The sequence below is a fragment of the Corvus moneduloides genome, chromosome 2, assembly GCF_009650955.1.
Source record: "Corvus moneduloides isolate bCorMon1 chromosome 2, bCorMon1.pri, whole genome shotgun sequence".
Lineage (NCBI taxonomy): Eukaryota > Metazoa > Chordata > Aves > Passeriformes > Corvidae > Corvus > Corvus moneduloides.
Genome location: NC_045477.1, coordinates 57,131,498 through 57,149,937, shown reverse-complemented (window position 1 = coordinate 57,149,937; position 18,440 = coordinate 57,131,498). Strand labels below are relative to the sequence as shown.

General features: G+C 44.6%; 1 long non-coding RNA gene across 2 annotated transcripts in view; it reads left to right on the top strand.

Moving 5' to 3' along the window:
- The window catches only part of LOC116439798, a 62,202-nt gene that overhangs the window by 13,280 nt on the left and 30,482 nt on the right, over positions 1–18,440 (top strand). The window contains exons 2-4 of one of the 2 annotated variants that reach the window (XR_004238281.1): positions 4,807–4,915; positions 5,817–5,837; positions 6,213–6,376. This is a non-coding gene — a long non-coding RNA (uncharacterized LOC116439798). The remainder of the gene's footprint in view (positions 1–4,806; positions 4,916–5,816; positions 5,838–6,212; positions 6,377–18,440) is intronic. The other variant, XR_004238282.1, reaches the window with a different exon arrangement.

The window sequence follows — 18,440 nt, the reverse complement described above, 5'->3', positions numbered from 1 at the left end:
AGCTTAAGCTCACTCCTGTGCAAACACAACCATACACCTCCTGAACCTTCCCTGACCTTAAAATCCTAATGCCGCCTTCACATGACACTGCACCTGAACCGATCAACTGCACTGCGCTGAGCCAGCCCAGGTCTCTGCACCCACAGCACAGCTAATCTGCATCCAGATAAACTCACCATGGGCATTTGACAGATGGATAAAGCTCAGTCTGCCATCTTATTCACTTTAAGCTGAGAGTTTATGTGAGAGTTGGAGAGCCAGGAGGACTTTTTTCCCACTTCTAGACTCTAAGGCAAGAGGATCAGCTGTATTCATCTAAAATCTTGAAAACCCAAGGGACCAGATCAATTCAACTGCATCATTTTCAAAAATGCATCCTTGTAAAATAGCTTTAAAATTCATTTAATTCCACTTTCTGTGGGAGTAGAATCCAACATGAATAATAACCAAAAAAAAAAAAAAAGAAAAATGAGTGGATCACTCACCATTTCCTGCTCTAAAAAAAATTATTAAAGTTATGTTTCCAAATAAACATATACCATTTAAATCAGGGGCCTCCTGATTGATGCTGTGTATCTTCTGCTATATCTTCTGCTTCTGGCTAACATTTAAAAAAAGAACAGAATGTAGTTTAAACCAACCAGACCCTATTTAGGAGATGCAACTTTGTGCTTATCAAGCAATAAGAATTTATTCTCCTTAAAGAAAACAAACAAGTATGAATTCAAAACAAGATTAAAATAGCTACTATAGACAAAGGTTCCTTGCTTGATGGTTTAAAACATGCTCACTTTTATATACCTTATCCTAATCTGTTCATTCTGAAAGCTACACACATAGGTTCAGTCAAAGGATTCCTTAATTGCACTTCCTGCCTTATGCTGAGCCATGCATAGTCTTGTCAGTCTTGAACATCTCTATTACCCGTCCTTCTCAGGCTGCTTCTTGCAGAAGACTATCTCCATCCAATGTGACATTTCAGGAAAGAAGGCTCCATACAGGATCCTTATTGACCAGCAAGTCAATACTCCCTACCTCCCAGTTCAACCCCTTCTACACAACAGAAACAGAGAAGAGTCTCAAATAGAAATCTCCATTGCCATTCTCTCTTTCTGTTTTGTCCAGGAGAAAAAAAAAGCCAAAGCATGAGGTCATCCATGCTTTCCTCCAGAAGAGACATTTAACCTCCACCTAAAGCTTATAATTATTTAATTGTTGCTTTATACAAGCAAATTCTCTCAATATAACCCAGTATCTGATCTTGATCTACCTTGAACATGATAAGAGCCCTTAAGGAGGGCTGGTCCTATCTCTGTCTCAATCCTGCAAGATCCTGGACTTCTTCCAGTTCAGCATCTAACTGGCATGTGAAACAGTGCCTAGTGACAGTGATGAATGGTCTGCTCTTGGCTGTTGCCTGCATTCACACTGCTGGATATCCCTACAGTCTTTGATTGCATAAACCCTGAAATCCTTTTGTCCACATTAAGGATGTTTGGTCAGCATTATGCAATCTAAATAATAATCTCTACAGAGGAAACTGGCAAACTAGTGCCCAGTGTAAGCAGAGAGTATGCGGAGAAAGTCCACCTGCTGAATGAAGCTCACTGCTCTCCAAGGACAATGGCAATCACAGTTAGGGAATTATTTGAAGTCAACTAATGGTTAAAAACTAAATAAAATTAACAGATAATCTGTGCAGCTCCTGTACAGCTTGCTTGTTATATAATTGAAATTATAAAAGCAAGCAAAGAGCAATTACAATCAGCAAGTGAGAGAATTGTGGAAAAATCAGAGGTGGGCTGTGGATAATTCATTCTGACTTAAATAGTCGCGTGTCTAGGTGGGTTCCTTCAGCCAGAGATAAGCTGAACTGCAGTGCAGCCCTCAACAGGAAGAGAAACCACCAACTCTCCAAACCAAGTGAGCTTCAAGGATATGGACACCTGAGAGACCCCCAGATACAGTAGGCAGGAGGGGCCAGAGCCAAAGCGCTGTGAGGACCTCTCCTTCCCAGCAGTGGCCACACTGTCCTCAAAACCCATTTTCCTAGAGTTGTCCCCAAGCTGTTCTTCCCCCATTTCCATACCAGGTTGTCCCTTTTCTACCCCCTCCTACCATGTCATGGGGCAAGGAGAGCTCTTGAACCAGAGCTCTCCCTCAAAGTCTGTGCTGTGTTTGCAAACCCATCTGAGGCCTTTTGTAATGCGAGTCCACGCCCTGACAATTGCCTGAAGGCTGGGGATATATTTTTTAGGAAAGGGGAACAAAGAAGCAAACAGAAACGAACTCCTCCCCTTTCTGCACATAATACATTTTTACCTGCTCATCATCAATAGGTTTTGGAGCCTCGAAAAGCAGCATGAAAGGGATGGGTCCCTTCTGCATGTCAAACCTGCCTCTCTGCAGCACAAGCTGTGGGTCTGTCCTCACAGTCCCCCTGGCAGAGCGGGCTATGCCCGAATGAAGTCTGATGCAAGGACACCATCTTCCCTGAAAGGTCTGAAAAAAGCATCCTGACCACAGCATGTCCCCTTGAAAACCAAGGTAGGGGCAGGGAGAAAAGGTGAAGTCAGAGCAGGAGAAGAAATCTGAGCTTGAACTGAAGTTGGTGGGGTTTTTTATACCCAGCACATCTCGTTATTTTGTCAGTACCTTGAGGCAGCCATTTTAATAAAAAACTAGTCAAAGTTTAGGGAAGACATGGAGAAAGAGGTACATGTGTGTGCATGCTTTTACCAGTGCTGTTGCTGACAGACCGAGGTTTGATAAAGTACATTTCTTGCTTGAAGGGGGATCTAACTGTACACCTTTTGCCACTGCAGAAAGAAAATGCAAAATATGTCTACAAAGCCACAATAAAAACATGCTAATGTGTCAAGGGGCCTTTTTTGGCACTTAACCTCTGAGAATCTGCCTGCAAACCCCTTCAGTAACTCCTGCATTGACGGTTCCCATGTGAGTTACCCCAGTTAACATTGGAAGGGGTTAAGGAGGAAAAAATCCCAGCTGCAACCCCAGCTTAAACCTGCCTGTGTAAATTGGTCCTGGATGCCTGTGCAGGTGTGTCAGGTATTTTTTTGTGCTTCTGGGCTTGGACCAGCCAAACACCTCTATTCTAGAAGTCATGTGCCTGCCTTTCTCACCCACTCCTCCACCACACTAATTTCTTTCATGATTATTTCTCCAACCCATCTCTTCAGGGTGTCCTCAGCAGAGAGAGGGGAGGAAATATGTAACCCCTGGTTTCTGGGCCAGGTTTGTGGGAAGGCCTTTTTTTCCAGGAGAAAATCAGGAAGGCTGTGTGAGGGAAAAGAGCTTGCTGTGACTAGAAAGCAGGCAACAAAACAAGAAGGCAGAGGCTTTCTGGGCAAAGTTTCCCCAGGGAATTGCTGCAAGCCACAGTCCCACTATGAAGATGTTTTTCATTTACAATCATAAAATCATTCAGGTTGCCAAATCCACCACTAAACCATGTCCCCAAGTGCCACATCTACAGTTTCTCCAGGTACCATTGTGCGTGCTTCTGCTCTTGACAGAGTAAACAATAATCAAGCGGTATTTTACTTCATCCACAACGTATTTCTAGGGCTTTACTTGCCATGAACAGGTGGGAGAAGTGCAAGGAGTGTGCACCCATCTCAACACATACAGGTTCATCTAGCATCTCAGTCCTGGAGCTGCCTGCTGGCAGGAAATAGTCATCAGCACCAGAAACTTTAAATTCTCTTTCCCAGAGTAAAAACAGAAACATTGCTCCAGTAAAAACAAAAACATTGCTCCACTGACACACTGTCTGTCCTCTTCTGCTTGGGCAGGCAACTTAAGGCTGGGGCTGGTAACTGCAGCCTGCATGGGACAAAGCGTCTCGGTGGGTGATGCAGCTGACAGGACTTGGATAGGGTCCTTCCCCTCAAAAGCTGAAAAAACAAGGCTGGTTTACTTTGGATATTTATTTCTGTTTTAGCATTTGATAAAACACATGGCATTACAGTTAGGAGAGCCTGCCTCTCCCCCTGAGACACTGCCCAAGGAGTAGACAATAACAAGTAGCATTGATTTATTGCTGCAGAGGAGGTAGAGAAAGAGGAATGTAATAAATGCTGAGGAGATGAGAAATACACCCATTCCCTCACCCCCTACACATGCACAGGCACTCTGGAGAGGGAGAGGAGGTTATCTGCCATGAACCAGCACATTGCTGAAATTCTAATGAAACAAGAGTCAAAAGCAGGTAGGAGGTGGTAGAAATGCTGAGTTTGATGCCCATTTATCACCTTCAAATGCTGAACCCAAATTGGTGAGGAACGTCAAGAGAAGGGCACCCTACCATTTGCAAAAATATTTTGTAAGGAACATAGAGCTAGTTATTTCCTATGCATAATTGGAATAAATAATCTTTATTCCAAAACAAATCAAAACCCCTCTTTGAAGGAATACTAATAAGCTTCGCAGAACAGGCACACAAATGTTAGAAAAAAACTAATTTAAAATTACCTTTGATACCTTAATTCATCTCCCATACATACAAGAATTATGCAGACACAGTTTGGATTGTCTGATCGGGCAGTATTTTCCCACACAGCTCCTTCCTTCAGTACACAAATTAGACCCACTTTGTGGCTATGGCAGCATCTCTACTTCATGTTATTCCAAAAGCTAGAAGTGAATAAGGAACAGGACTGTGGGACACAGAAAGTACAAAATTACATCCTTGGATGTAATCCTTTGTTCCAGAGAGCTAGGAAATACTGTTCATCCAAGCTTCTCATAGATGGGTTCTAATTGTGTCCTTTTGCTTTCTAGGTGCCTGACTTCCAAACGCAGTGGTTTGGTGTGCAGAAATGCTGAGCTCCCAGTCTCAGCTGAGACAGGCAGAGAGATGCTTCAGTGATTCACACCATCATGTCATACAGTAAGTGCTCTGAGAAATCGAGTCCCGGTGGGTTCAAACTTGGCAGATGCAGTGCTGACTTAGATGCCCATTTGCCAAATGACACTATCATGATATCTCATCACAGAAAAGTTCTGCTAAAATGAACCACCTAATGGCTGGGGAGCTCTTGTTCTGCAGTGGCAAGCACTATAGAAAACCCCATGAAGAAAATATTTCAGTATTCAAAGAGCATGGTATAAATCAGGAATATACTGGAAAATAACAGATTGAAATAGGTGCTTGCCAGTTGAGACATGTTTTTCTGGTGCACCGTATGAGGCTGAAGGACTTTGAATACATGTAGAAACTCCAAGTACGTGTGTGCAATTAAAGACAAAATTAAAGGGAGTTAAGTACTGTTGCATGACACCCACATGACTTATCAGCAGGGTAAACACCATGATGTTGAGATTTGCCAAGGCAGCTAAAAGACCACACCTGTGGGGCGAGAGCCGGCTCTTACAATACATGGGAGATAAAACATGCTGTCATCAGTGGTTTCACACAGAAACACTGATGGCAGTGCACTGCTGAAATTTAGGAAACAGCCCAGTCCAGGCTATGGACTAGTGTGTTCTCTTGGGTGCCAAACTTTAAATGGTTACCCTTGTCCTAACTCCCTTCTGCCTCACTCCCTAAGACTTGGTCCACTGCAAACTTTCCCCAGTCTCAACAATTCAGTCCAGTTTTGTAAAGTCTTGGGGTTTTTTGGCCCATCCTCCCAGTGCTAATCATGGTATACTGCCTGTGTCAGTCCACCTCGCCCGGGCCCTCCATCCTTCTTCCCACAGTAACCATCAATTTGAGTTGTGCCCAGAGAGCCCAATTCCTTGTCTGCTCTGTTTTCCTTTCTCTCATACAATTATCTTTACATTCACAGAGCACTGGAGAGTTTCAAAGGGTAAGTCATATCATTTTTTTACAAACCAGTCTTTTCCGTCAATCTAAGTCTTGGCCATGAGGAACAGCTACATGAAGTTTTCCTCTCCACCCTATCTGAAGTAATTCAGCCTCAGGCAAACACCTGGACTGGACAACTTTATTCCCAATGGTCAAATTTTGGCAATCATGTAAATCACTGGTAAATGAGAAATCTTAATAAAATGCAAAACTGTCAGAGCCACCTGCAAAAACCTTGAACTCTGGACAGAGTTGAGCTGCCTTAGTGTCCCCAGCCTCAGATGTATATCCCGGCCATGTGTTGTATATTTTCAGCTCAGAGCTGGGTATGCACCAGCCACCCATTTAGCTCTTTCACCCTTGTTTCCATCAAAAGGAAAGCTGCAGTGTGACTTGGACGACTGTGGGACCAGGACCTCCTCAGCTCTGTTCCCTGAGTTGGGTAGATATGAACCCCAAGAGATCCTCCTGAACCCTAGAGACCTACTGACATGTCCCAGTGAAGACAGTGATGGAGCCATGGACTTTTCATCCCCACAGGTAGGCAGGAGATGGTCCCTCAACCCCTAGGGACCTGCTGCCCTGCTAAGTCCCCAGGGGTATGTGGTGGTGACCAACATGCTCAGCAGGGTCTTGCTGTAGGCTCTGAAACCAGTGCCCATCCATTTCTGACAATGTGAACACCCAGCAATGTCATGCCTTCAGCACACCATGTTACATGCTACTGTTAAACGCTAACTGGAAATAAGTGAAGCTCTTTCTCCTTGCTGTGGACCTACCCTCTGGCCTTGAGCAAAATGCTAAATTTTTCTGGGAACCAATTTCCTCAGTTAATAAACTCTGCAGTCAGACGCAATGAAGATCGATTTATTAATGTTTGTGTAGCATGGGAATGTCCTTGAGGGGAACGCTCAGGGGAGCAGCATTGTTACCCTTATCTCCTCCAAGTTAGTATCTAACACATCTGCTCAGGGTGACTCAGTCCCATGTCTAGCCTTTTGCTTACAAGAACGTATAGCAGAGTTTCTATAGTACAATGAAGCATTGGAAACAAACCGAGACAGGGATTTATAGCTGCATTTTCTTGCAATGTGTTATAATAGCCAACATTATTTAATCACAGAAACATGATCTGGCCATAGCTAACTAGCTTTGCTCAGGTGTGCTTGTAAATTTAATTTGAGTTCTTCTACCTTGTGCAGAAGTTGAATGCAGGCTAATGTGTGCGCTGGAAAAATAACAAATCGTATTATGGTATAGAACAGGAAATCTTTCAGTTTCACAATAAAATAATACAATTCAATGCATGCAGTATTTATATAGAACCATTCAGAAATATATTTTAAAGCTTTATGCAAACAACTTGCACGCTACACCACAGCCAACACGTCAAATCCTATTAAAGAGAAGAAAGCCCTTGTAAAAATAAGTCTTCAATACACATTTAAGCAAGGCATTTACTGGAAGAGGAGCCCACTAACAATTGGGCCTCTATAGGTATTATTAATACAGGTCCTGATAGAAAACTGAATCCGTGGCATAAAATATTTATCCATGATGCTCTCCACAGAAACGCTGGTATAGTGAGTTTTATTTTAAAAATAGTGTCCCGAAAGCCAGAATGGATGGGTTTGGATGGTTTTTTCCAATTGCATTATCCCAGCAAATGAAAAATTAAAAAAAGAGGGGAAAAGAAGGCGTAACAGAGGCAAAATATGTGACAAAGTCAAATCCTCTGCCTCACTCTACTGCCTGTGTTTTCTCCACAGTATCCAGAGCCTACAGTGCTTGCTGCTTACTCCATTATGTTCCCTCACCCACCTACTGACACATTTCCATTGATCACCCACGTAGGTTTAAGCATTTCTACTCCCTGTGCACTGAAAGCTTTTGCAAGGCAGCTGAGGTACCAACCACTGTAATAGGTCATGGTAGGAGGCAGCAGGTTTTGGGCCATGCATATCCCTCTGCATCCACTCTGGGGTCTGAAATACCTCTCACACCCTCCTAGTGGGGCAGAGGTCCCTGCTCATGGGGACAGAGGGGTGACTGCTGTTGTGAGGCTTTGGCTGAGAGAGGCACAGGCTGCTTGGCTGCTGCATGATGTAGGTTCTACACTTCTACCTCGGCAATGCACCTGCATTGGGAAAAATGGGGGGAAGGCCAGAGAGAAACCACTATACTGGGAATGTACTGTTTGGAAGTACTAACAGCTGTGAGGAGAAGAGAGGACAAAAAACTGCCACTGAAATCTCATCCTAACTTGGTTGTAGGCAGCCTTGCTGCTGCCTTCAGAAATATTTTTACAGTCCAAAATGACTAGAGTGTATCTATGTTGGATTTATCATAAAAACACAACACCATGTGCCAAAATAGTATGTCTAGCCCTGGAAACAGAAACGACCTTTCATCAGCTAAGAAGTTGGAGAATAGTATACAAATATTAAGTATTACTGACTTATTTGTAGATACACCTTATGAATAAAACTGGATGCTGGTTTGTTTAGGTTCCTGGTAAACCTTATCTCTAAATTGTAATGTCAAATTAATACAGTAAAGGAATTTATAACTTGTGCTTCTCAGAGGTTGTTTAACAGCTTGATAGCTTGCCAGCAATGCTTTGTCATTCACTCCTTCCCACTGGCATTATCTCAAAACTAATACCAACAGCTAGTTGTTAACTGAAATGTGCAATACTGGGAGACACAGCCAACACACCAGTTCCCACTTCATGTGCATTTATAATTGCACAAGAAGTGGTGCTTATTGTACAGGCAGCTCTGGTGCTCTCCGAGATGACTCACCTACTCTCCCTCTGCTACGCCATGCTAACTTTTACAAATATCCTCTATCTACACGGATATCCAGACTCATTCTCTCTAACTCTGAGCTTTTTGGCTGGGATTCTTCAACTACAGGCTGTCTTTGCTTTCAGCTCATCCTATAGTCAGAGCAGGGAAGCATGCATCTCAAGAAGGCGGTTTTCCTCCTTGGTGGGCTGAGTCATTGCCGGAACGCTGCACCCCCTCCCCGTTGCTCCATTGACCGGAGGAGGAGCCCCAGGCAGGGTTGGCAAGCCTGCTGTGTTCCTGCCCCAACCAGCCCTCCCTGCTGCTGCTGGTGGGCTGAGAGGAGACCTTGGAAGCTGTGAAAGCCTTACTGATGCTTGTTGGTGGTGACTCGACTCCTGGCTTGGGCAATTCAGTTAAATAAATAAATTTACATAGCCAAGCCCAAGATGACTTATGTGGCAGCCCCGCTCTGAGTTGAAGCGGTGCCCCACCAAGCCCCGGAAGCTGCAGTCAGGCTTTCCCAGCCTGCAGTGGCTGAACCACCCTCACAGTGCAAGTCAGACAGCCCCTGACCCCATGCAGGGCTGTCCCCAGGCTGTTTCCAGAGATATCCGTCATTTCACCTCTCCTTCCATCACAGTGCTTTGCCTTTGCTTGTTTCCAGGGTTCATTCCCGAGTGCTTACTACCTCCCTGCTGCCTGTTTCCTCAGCTGCTGCCTCACACATGCTTCCTCCACTGTTCTCTGGGTACACCCTCTCCCTCGAGCATTTCTCTCCCGCATTGCTGCTGCTCTTTCCCACCAAGCACGATTTCACCCCAGAGTTTCAGACAGCACTCCAGACATTCAGCAGACTCTAATTCTTCGAGGTCATGTCCTGCAGAAAGCATCCACTGCCTCCAGGGACCTCAAGTCCCTTTCTCAGCCATGGGGAAGATGAGAATTAATCATAGAGCTGCAGCACTGGCTTTTGGCTCCAGCCACAAACCAGTCTATGGTAGGGGAAAGAGACTGGAGCAGCCCAAGGGTGTTACAGATATTTTCATGGAGTAATGGCTCCCCGGTATCTTGATACATGGAGTTAGCTTCTCTAAACCTGTTAAAAGTCTGATCTGCACTGTCCCCCCATCCTGTGTCTTTTGGGTGTGAGGTAGAAATCATTTTCCTTAACTTTAAATGTCTCTAAAATGAAATAACTTGCAGGCTGGAAGTCTCTTCTTGTTGCTGTAAAGTTACAGACAGGTTCTCAGGGGTTTCTTGTGTATGTGTTCATGCTTCTTGGCAGGAAGCATATGATCCTAAAATGCCAGCCAACTTGTGGAGTATCGTAGCAAGTGTGCTGGTCCACAGGGCGTAGGATACTGCAGGCATGTCACAACCCAGTCCTGTGGACCTGGGATGCAACAGGTCCTTTCACACAGCAACAACAAACCAAACTATGTTTCCACCCCAATCTTTGCTCCTCGTGTCTGCCATCAAGCCTAGAACAACTCAGATACTCTATAGGCAATCTCCTTTCCACATTAGGGCTAAGTTTATAGTCTCAGCATTATTTCCCCCTTCTGGTCTGGGCAAAAAATGAAGAGCAGGATTTCTGCTTCTAGTCTGAAGAGACTAGAGTCAGACTTTTCATCCTTGCTGAAGAGTTGACTACTGTAACTGTACACTGCAAGAGGGTTATTGAAGTTACAGAGAAGGAACTCTAGGGTCAACATTTGAGAAGCATTGCTCTTAGAACTACAAAGAGCGCTGCATGGCCTATTAATAGATTTGGTCATGGTTCAGTGCAGCTGTACGCCCACTGAGCAGGACAGTATGTCCTAATGGTGTTTAGTGGGCTGATTACAACACCATCTCTTATTTTTTCCCCCTTATGTTACAACTTTCTTTCCCCCCCTCCCTCAAGCTGCTGATTGATCCAAAGCTGTGGGTAGAGGAAAGAAATGTATTTCTATTACAGCATAACTAGTCTATCTTGCCAAGTTAAAGGCATGCAATCGAGTAGGGTTGCAAATGGAGGCAAGTGTATTTCACAGCTGCTTCATCTCTGTTGTTTTGCTCCGATGAGGAGCAAAGCAATGTCTGTGGGTGGGTTGGGGAGTGGGAAGGAGCAGGTCAAAGCACTGTTTGTGTGATATACCAATGACAGCCCGGTGACTCTGTCACCTGCCTGCCAGCCTCAGGCTGTCAGAAGCACCAGAGCCTGAAAATAAAACCCCAAAACATAACAATTTCTGCTCTAGCAGGGCATCTGTGTGTGCATAACAACACCTCAGCAGAAAAAGAGTTCCTCTCTGAACACAGATTAAATCAGACCATTGTGGTTACTAGTCCAAAATACAGCACAACGTGGAAGATCCTGATTTGTCAGAAATATATGGGTTGTCCTGCCTTGCCTCCAAACCAGCTTTCCAGGCTGGGAAGGTCTCTCTACAACTTCAAAGGCCAGCTTTGCCCAGCCTATGCAGAGTGTGTTGAAAACCCTGGTGTCACAGTGTCACCATGGCAGGGATGTGGAGCTCAGGCTGAGGCGGCTTGGCTGTTGGGGATAAAAACAGGGTAAATCCAGTCTTGTGAGCAGTCTCAGGCACACAATTCACTGACAAGGCAGGCCAATGGTTTTTACTTTTTTGGGTCCACTCCCTGTACGGTCAGAGCCAAGTAATCAGAATCACAGAATCACAGAATCACAGAATCACAGAATCACAGAATAGTCTGAGTTGGAAGGGACCCAAAAGGATCATTGAGTCCAACTCTTAAGGGGATGGTCCATACACGGATCTAATATCCTGAACTGGGAATATCTCCCAGTTCAAAGGAGCACCCATGGTCACACAGAGTGATGCTCTGTGAGCTGTGTCTGGCTCATGTTTGGCGGTGCAGGCTCTGTAACTTTCCTTGGTGTGTCAGAGCCCTTTTGCAAGGACCTCTGACTCAGCTATGACCCTTGCTGTCAAAATCCTTGTATTGGATATTATCCTTAAGAAAACAGAGGTTTGCTTTGGCCCCAAAATTCATATATTTGAAACCACACACCTGGAGTCTTCTGACAGCTGCACTCATGGTGCAAAAAGCTGCAGAGCTGCAAGATCCAACAGCTACCTTCTTAACCACTTCTTACATGTGTTGAGAACCATCACAGCATCAGGTTAAGGTGATGTTTTAAAGAGCAGCTCCAAGTTCCTTTTGCCTCTTCAGAGCTGAAGGAGTAGTTAGAGCGAGAGAGTCACGGAAGCCACAGCAGCAGCAGAAATGGGTGGTGCTGCTGAGGCCCTGCAGTGGCAGAAGCACCAAGTCTCACAGCAAGTATCTGGCTCTGGCACACCACCATTAAGAAAGCAAGAAGGCACAGAGTAGAGCTCTGTGGCAAGTTCCTGGCAGGGAAACCAGGATATGGCAACACCATGAGTTAGCCCTGCTGTCATAACTCCACAGATGCATGCTCCTGCCCTAAGATAAACTTAAGTTTGTCAGTGCACATAGCATAAGCTGACTCAAATTTTCCACGGAGTAAGATTTCGGAGACCCGGCAGTCATGCTGGGAGCTGTTGCTGTTCTAGAAGGTCACACCCAAGTTTGCCACAAGGTCACTTCTTCATATTGCCAAGCTTACATAGGGGAGAGTGGCCAACCCAAACCGACTGAAGAATGCAAACAGAGTGTCTCAGCCTGGGCGTCCTCGTAGTCACCTCAGCACAACCCCATGGGTGAAGAGTGGATGAGAAATGAAAAGAGAAAGGCAGAGAAAGAGAAAGTTCTGTGAAGTAGACAGGGGAAGAGATTCGGGCTTTTTCAGTTGTTGCATGGGGCTTTCTTTTTAAGATAATTATTTTTAAAATACAGCTCTGCAGCGTGAGATAAATGTCCTGTTGTTCCTGTGGGATATTTAAAAGTGACTCATTAAATATTTCAATAGCAATGCATTGTTCCAGAGACGGAAGGCTTGACAGTGAAAGAGAGACTTCGCTTAAAATTAGGAGCGGGCGGCAGTGTGTCTGAAAATTCTACTCTACAGCCCAGTAGGCATCTTGAAATTTAGCTGTATATCTGTTTTTAAAAGTTTGGCTTTATTTATTGGTGTAAGTTGGCATCGACTTCTTGATTTACACTGAAGTAGACCGGTTGATACTGGAAGAAGGAATGAATTTCATTATGTGTGTCAAAAAGAAAAAAAAGAAAAAAGAAAAAGATTGAGGTTTTGGTGTGGAAAATGTCTTCTCACTGATGTTAAGAAATACTGTAACACTGCCCCTCCCTGTAATTCCTGTACCAAGACCACACTTTGTTTTTCAGGTATAGCATGATCTCTGGAAAGACGAAGTTCAGAGACTTCAAGAAGTGACGAATTTGTCATACCCCCTCAGGACTTATTTCAGTGTTTAATTAATTGCTGTTAAGATGTGCACCTTATTGCTAGCTGAAACGTAGCTATCTTCAGCCTCCAGCCATGGGATCTTGTTATGTGTTGCCTCGTAGATTAAAGAGTCTCTGCAAAAAATATCTATGCAAAAAATTCACTTGTTACAGAATAAAAATTGGGTGAGGCATATCAAATTGCAGGTTTATAGGTCACAGGAAGGCTTTTGGATAATTTTGTGCTGATTGCTTGTAACAAATGCTGACACCACATTTAGAAAAAATGATAGTTCTTCTCGGTAATTAGGGAAGCCTGAAGGGTCTGAATATGAGTATGGTTTCAGATGGACTGTAAGCCTTAAATTTGGAGGATAGTTTCCAGCACTGTATTTTTCTTGAGTGGTCCTTCTGGGTTTCTTATCTTCTTTGCCAGGTGAGTCACTTCCAGTGAAAAGTACAGTTGTTACACAGAGCTCAAGAAGAATAAACAAAAGGCATGGGCTTGTTCTCCTCTCCCTAAAGTGAGCTAAAATCACAGCCTTCGCCTGGTCAGGGTTCGGACACATTTGGAACATATTCACTCCTCACACTCTGCATTCTTCTTGCAAATAATACATAATTACAGAGACGTAGCCCCAAGCAGAAAAGGCTGTTTACACAAGCATACACAGCATACAGAAAATAATACTTTTTACATGCCTGCTTTAGAGATATTTAACAAGTTAATTTCTTTTTATGTCACTTGAGGTCTGTCCTAGCATGCTAGTAGCTGGGCTCTAAATTGCTGCCTTACAGGGATTTCCAAGAGCATTGTGCTTTTTATTATTGTTGTTTTCTGAATCTCCTCCAGTTTACAGATGTCTCTTTTGTTCTCCGGCACCCCTTTGTCAAACCACCATGTAAGGAAAACCAGTAACGAGGTAGTTGCTGTGCAGCACAACTGCTTACAATTCTTGATGCAGAGAAAGGGAAAGCCAAAGAATAGGATGTGACACTGAGTACTGTGACGCCTCCAACAGCCAGAAAACATCATAAAATCATAGAATGGTTTGGGTTGGAAGACCATCTGGCTCCAACCCCCCTGCCATGGGCAGGGACACCTTCCACTAGACCATGTTGCTCAGGGCTCCGTCCAGCCTGGCCTGGAAGACTTCCTGGGATGGGGCATCCACATCTTCTCTGGCCAACCTGTGCTGGTGCCTCATTACCCTCACAGTAAAGAATTTCTTCCTAATATCTAATCTAAACCTGCTGTCTCTTCAGTTTAAGACCATTCCCCCTCATCCTATCAGTACAAACCATGGTAAAAAGTCCCTCTCCTGCAGCCTCCTTTAGGTGCTGGGAGGCCCTAAAAGGTGTCCCTGAAGCCTTCTCTTCCTCAGGCTGAACAACCCTGATTGTCTCAGCTTGTCTTCATAGGAGAGGTTCTCCAGCCCACTGATCATACGCAGGGCCCTCTTCTGGACTCACACCACCAGATCCACATCCAGTTAGGCCCCCCAGAGCTGGATGTGGGACTCCAGGTGCCATTTCACAAGAACAGAGCAGAGGGGCAGAATCACATCCCTCACACTGCTTTGGATGCAGCCCAGGACATGGTTGGCCTTCTGGGCTGCAAGTGCACATTGCCAGGTCATGCCCAGATTTTAGCAACCAACACCCCCAAGAATTTCTTCTTGAAGTTGCTCTCAAAGAATAGGTACCTCATAGTCTACCTGTCTCCTTCAAATGGGGCACACAATGAGCTCTGCACCCCATGTGGTGGAAGCTGGGTTCTGGTCCTCCACCACCTCAGGAGTATCTCCCCAGTCTTCAGAGCAATCCTGAGCCGCACAGTCTGAATCTGGGACTGATGTCTTTCTGACATGCTAACTGACCTCCGTGGGAGAAGGCAAGGCTCAGAGAGCTGCCAAGAGACACAGCAGGCAAGCCAGGAAGTGACGATGTCATAGCAGGGGAGTCCCCTCCCTGGGAAAAGAGAAGTGCCAGGGACGACTCATATATGTTGCATCATTAGGTAAAACAAATAAATAGTGTTTAAAGCAAGGAGGGGATTTGGTTGGACTCAGCATTGGCATGCTGCCTCAGGTTTTGTGGGTACACTGCAGGGCATTTTTGAACCTGAGGCTCTTCTTACCCTTAAAATGGGGACCAGGTACTCTTCTCACAAGTAGCAAAACAAGGCTCTAGTGGGAATACTTCCACTAAGTGCATGCAGCCCAGGAAGTGCCTACAAGACATTCCCAGTGGCAGGAAATTGAGCAAAAGAGGGAGGAGACCTGCATGGACGAACAAGGAACTGCTGTCAAAACCCAGACAAAAGCAGGAGATACGTGAGGTGGAAGCAGGGACCACCCACCTGGGATGAATATTGGGATGTTGTTAGAGTATGCAAGTAGGAAGCCCAAGGCTCATTTGGAATTGAATCTTGCAAAGCATGTCCAGGATAAGGAGGTCTTCAAATACATCAATAACAAGAGGAATTCTAAGGAAAATGTGTGTCGTCTGCTGAAAGGAACAGGGACCCTTGAAATATAGGTTGCAGAGAAGGCTGAGATACTGCACGTCTTCTTTGCTTCAGTCTTCACTGCCAAGGCCAGCCCTTAGGAATCTCTGATCCAGTGGACCAGAGAGAAAGTCTTGTCCCTTCCATCCTTACCTGTTCCGTGATTCCGCTGGACTTCTGGTATTCACTCTGGCAGGATGAGCTATTCTGCCCAGAAAGGACATTCCAGGTGACCACTGTAAGATGTGCTCCATAGCTGGCAAATGGCCAGGTGACATTTCTGGTAGTCATGTCCTCAGATACCTTATAGGTGATGTACTCTTGAAAAGAAAGTCTAATTAAATGTTAAAAACACCTGTTGGGTCTTTTGGCCTAGCAAAATTATCTGTTTGGCTGCATACTGATCTTCTACTGGAAGACACAAGAGCAAGGAAAAGAGAAGGCAGACCTGTGAGGGTCAGTGTGAGAAGCTGATGCATGGAGTAATGCACAATGACTATCTTTGAAAAAATGCTGTACTTTACATAGAATGTATTTGTCAAGATGCTCTCAATACTATGGACACCATCTGTACGATTTAAGGTCCATATCACACACAACAAGACTCTGAAGACAACACTGCAGTTGTCATTTCTCAATATTTTATTCTCTCAGAATTCATGTGTTAGTATACGTCAGATTTCCGGGACTGTGTTCCTGAAGACAGAGGAAAGAGGACAGGGTAACATACAATTTAAACTGAGTGCTATTGTTAAAGAGATTTGTGAAACCTGCACTGGGTTATGAAGGAATGTTCACCTTCCTCTGATGGGGTCACTGCTTACTTAGAGTTGTTCAGGTTCGTCCTCACCTGCCTTTAAATCCGGTTCATGAGCTCTGAACCTCCTGAGTTTGTGAAGTTAAGGTTGGTTTCCAAGCCAGCAGAGACTGCACAGGAGTTGCAGCATCTTGTGGCACAGGTTAAATATGTATTCACCAGGGGCTTTAGGATCACCCACTGCTAATGGTTAAAAATAACCTCCATGGTCATGTGAGGTGACAGAAACCCAATGATCTTCCTCTCTTCTACCCATACAACGTACTCATGCCTTTATTTGAAACTGAAATACAGCAGGTACATGAGAAGGAGAATTCACCTTTTCTGAACATCACCATGAGCATGAACACCTGCCAGCCACTTATATTAAAAAAATCTCGGCCAGGATGGGAAACTATCCTATGTAAGATGGTATCCTCAGGCATGCCATTTTTAATGAAGACACCAAGATTGGTATTCCATGCCTATGCAAAAAAAAAACAAACAGAAAATATGTTATTATCTGAGGTCTTTGCAGCCAGCCAGAATTGGGAAGAAGAATGTGTCAGCACAGCAGACACTGCAGTAATGCCATGCCTGTTCTGTTGCATGGTCCATAATGTGCACACCTAACCAGGTAGTTTTAGCATTTGGGCGGTGGACATGAAAGGGAGGTGGTGTTAACCCTTTCAGTCTCTCCCATATACACAGAAGTCTATTAGCTCTGCCTCTGTTTAAGAAAAGAAGGATCAATAAATGCAGAAACAGATTAATTGCCATTGAAGAAAAACATGGAGAAACACCAGCAAGGGCCATGTAAAAACATCTGAAGAATTACTCCCTCGGGAGAAGAAAACTTGTGATGACGCACTACTGAAGACTCCAGTCCAGGCCGTTTTTTAAGGCTTTTGAATTCCTTGCTCCCTTCCTGACCTTTTATGAACAGATCAGAGCCTTTTTTGCAAGCACCATGGGAGGATGCATGTGTCCTCCTTGGATTTCTGCTTGCAGCTTTTAACAGCAGGCTTCTCACACTTGTGCTAAGTGGAATTTAATGATATGTCAACAAGTGTGCCTGATTAAAGGAGAAGATAACCTATTAAGTGGTGTTGTTTCAGAGCAGATAACCTGCAATTTGGAAGCAATATGCTGTTTTGAAAACAGGGTAGTTTGTTTACAAGTCATGTCAGGCAAATAAGGTTCTTGTGTCCTAGACGACCTGGACATCCACAACAAACCTTACCTGGCTTATCTAATTTCTTTGCTATTGTGTCTGTGTAATTAGGCAGTGAAACAGTCATGCGAGGGGAAAGCATCCTGACTCATCAAACATCACATATCCCCTTATTTCTTTCACCCTGAGAGGCTGCAGGATTTTGAAAGACACAGCAGTGCTTGAGTCACTGACATTTGTTTTCAGTGCTCAGGTCAGTTCATGATCTCCATCAGAAACTCCTGATGGATGAGACTGCCTGCTCTGTGTTTGATTTCAAGAGAAAAGTGGCAAGATGGGATTATGACATACTACTTCTCACATGTGAGAGAGTGAGCTCATTTTTCCCAGCAGTGAATAAGGGGCCACCAGTGTATTTTCAGAGGAACTGTGCACTCCTGTTTGTTCCCGTCTTGTACAGAGTTGATCATCCTGTACCATGTCCTGCCAGCTGAGAGAGGTGTATCCTGAAGGGAAGGTGGATGGCATCCCTGTAGGTATGTGATAACCCAAGGTTATTAGCAAGCTTAAGGTGCTTGGAGCTTGAGCCCCATCCTACTGAAGTACTAAGGAAAGCTTACTCATGGCTCAATTTGGAAAGTGGAAGCATAAGCTCTCCCTTAAGAGTCACAAGACCAGAATCACTGTCAGCAGAATGAAATCTTATTGTTTAGGGCAATATATTACACCAAAAGAAGGGGACAAATCAGGTGCAGGCAGAGGCTGAACCATCCTGACACCCTTCCTCCCTCCTTATTCATCTGGGTGTGTGTTCATGTGGACACAGGGTGGTGTGGGTGTGGACATGACGGGGAAAGTTGACACGCTGTTTATGGGATGGTATTCCGAGGTCTGTAACGTAAATGCTGCTCTGCTCCCTGTGACGTTTCAACTGACCCAGACATCCCTGCTTCCATCACGTCCCCTGGGAGCTGCCTTTG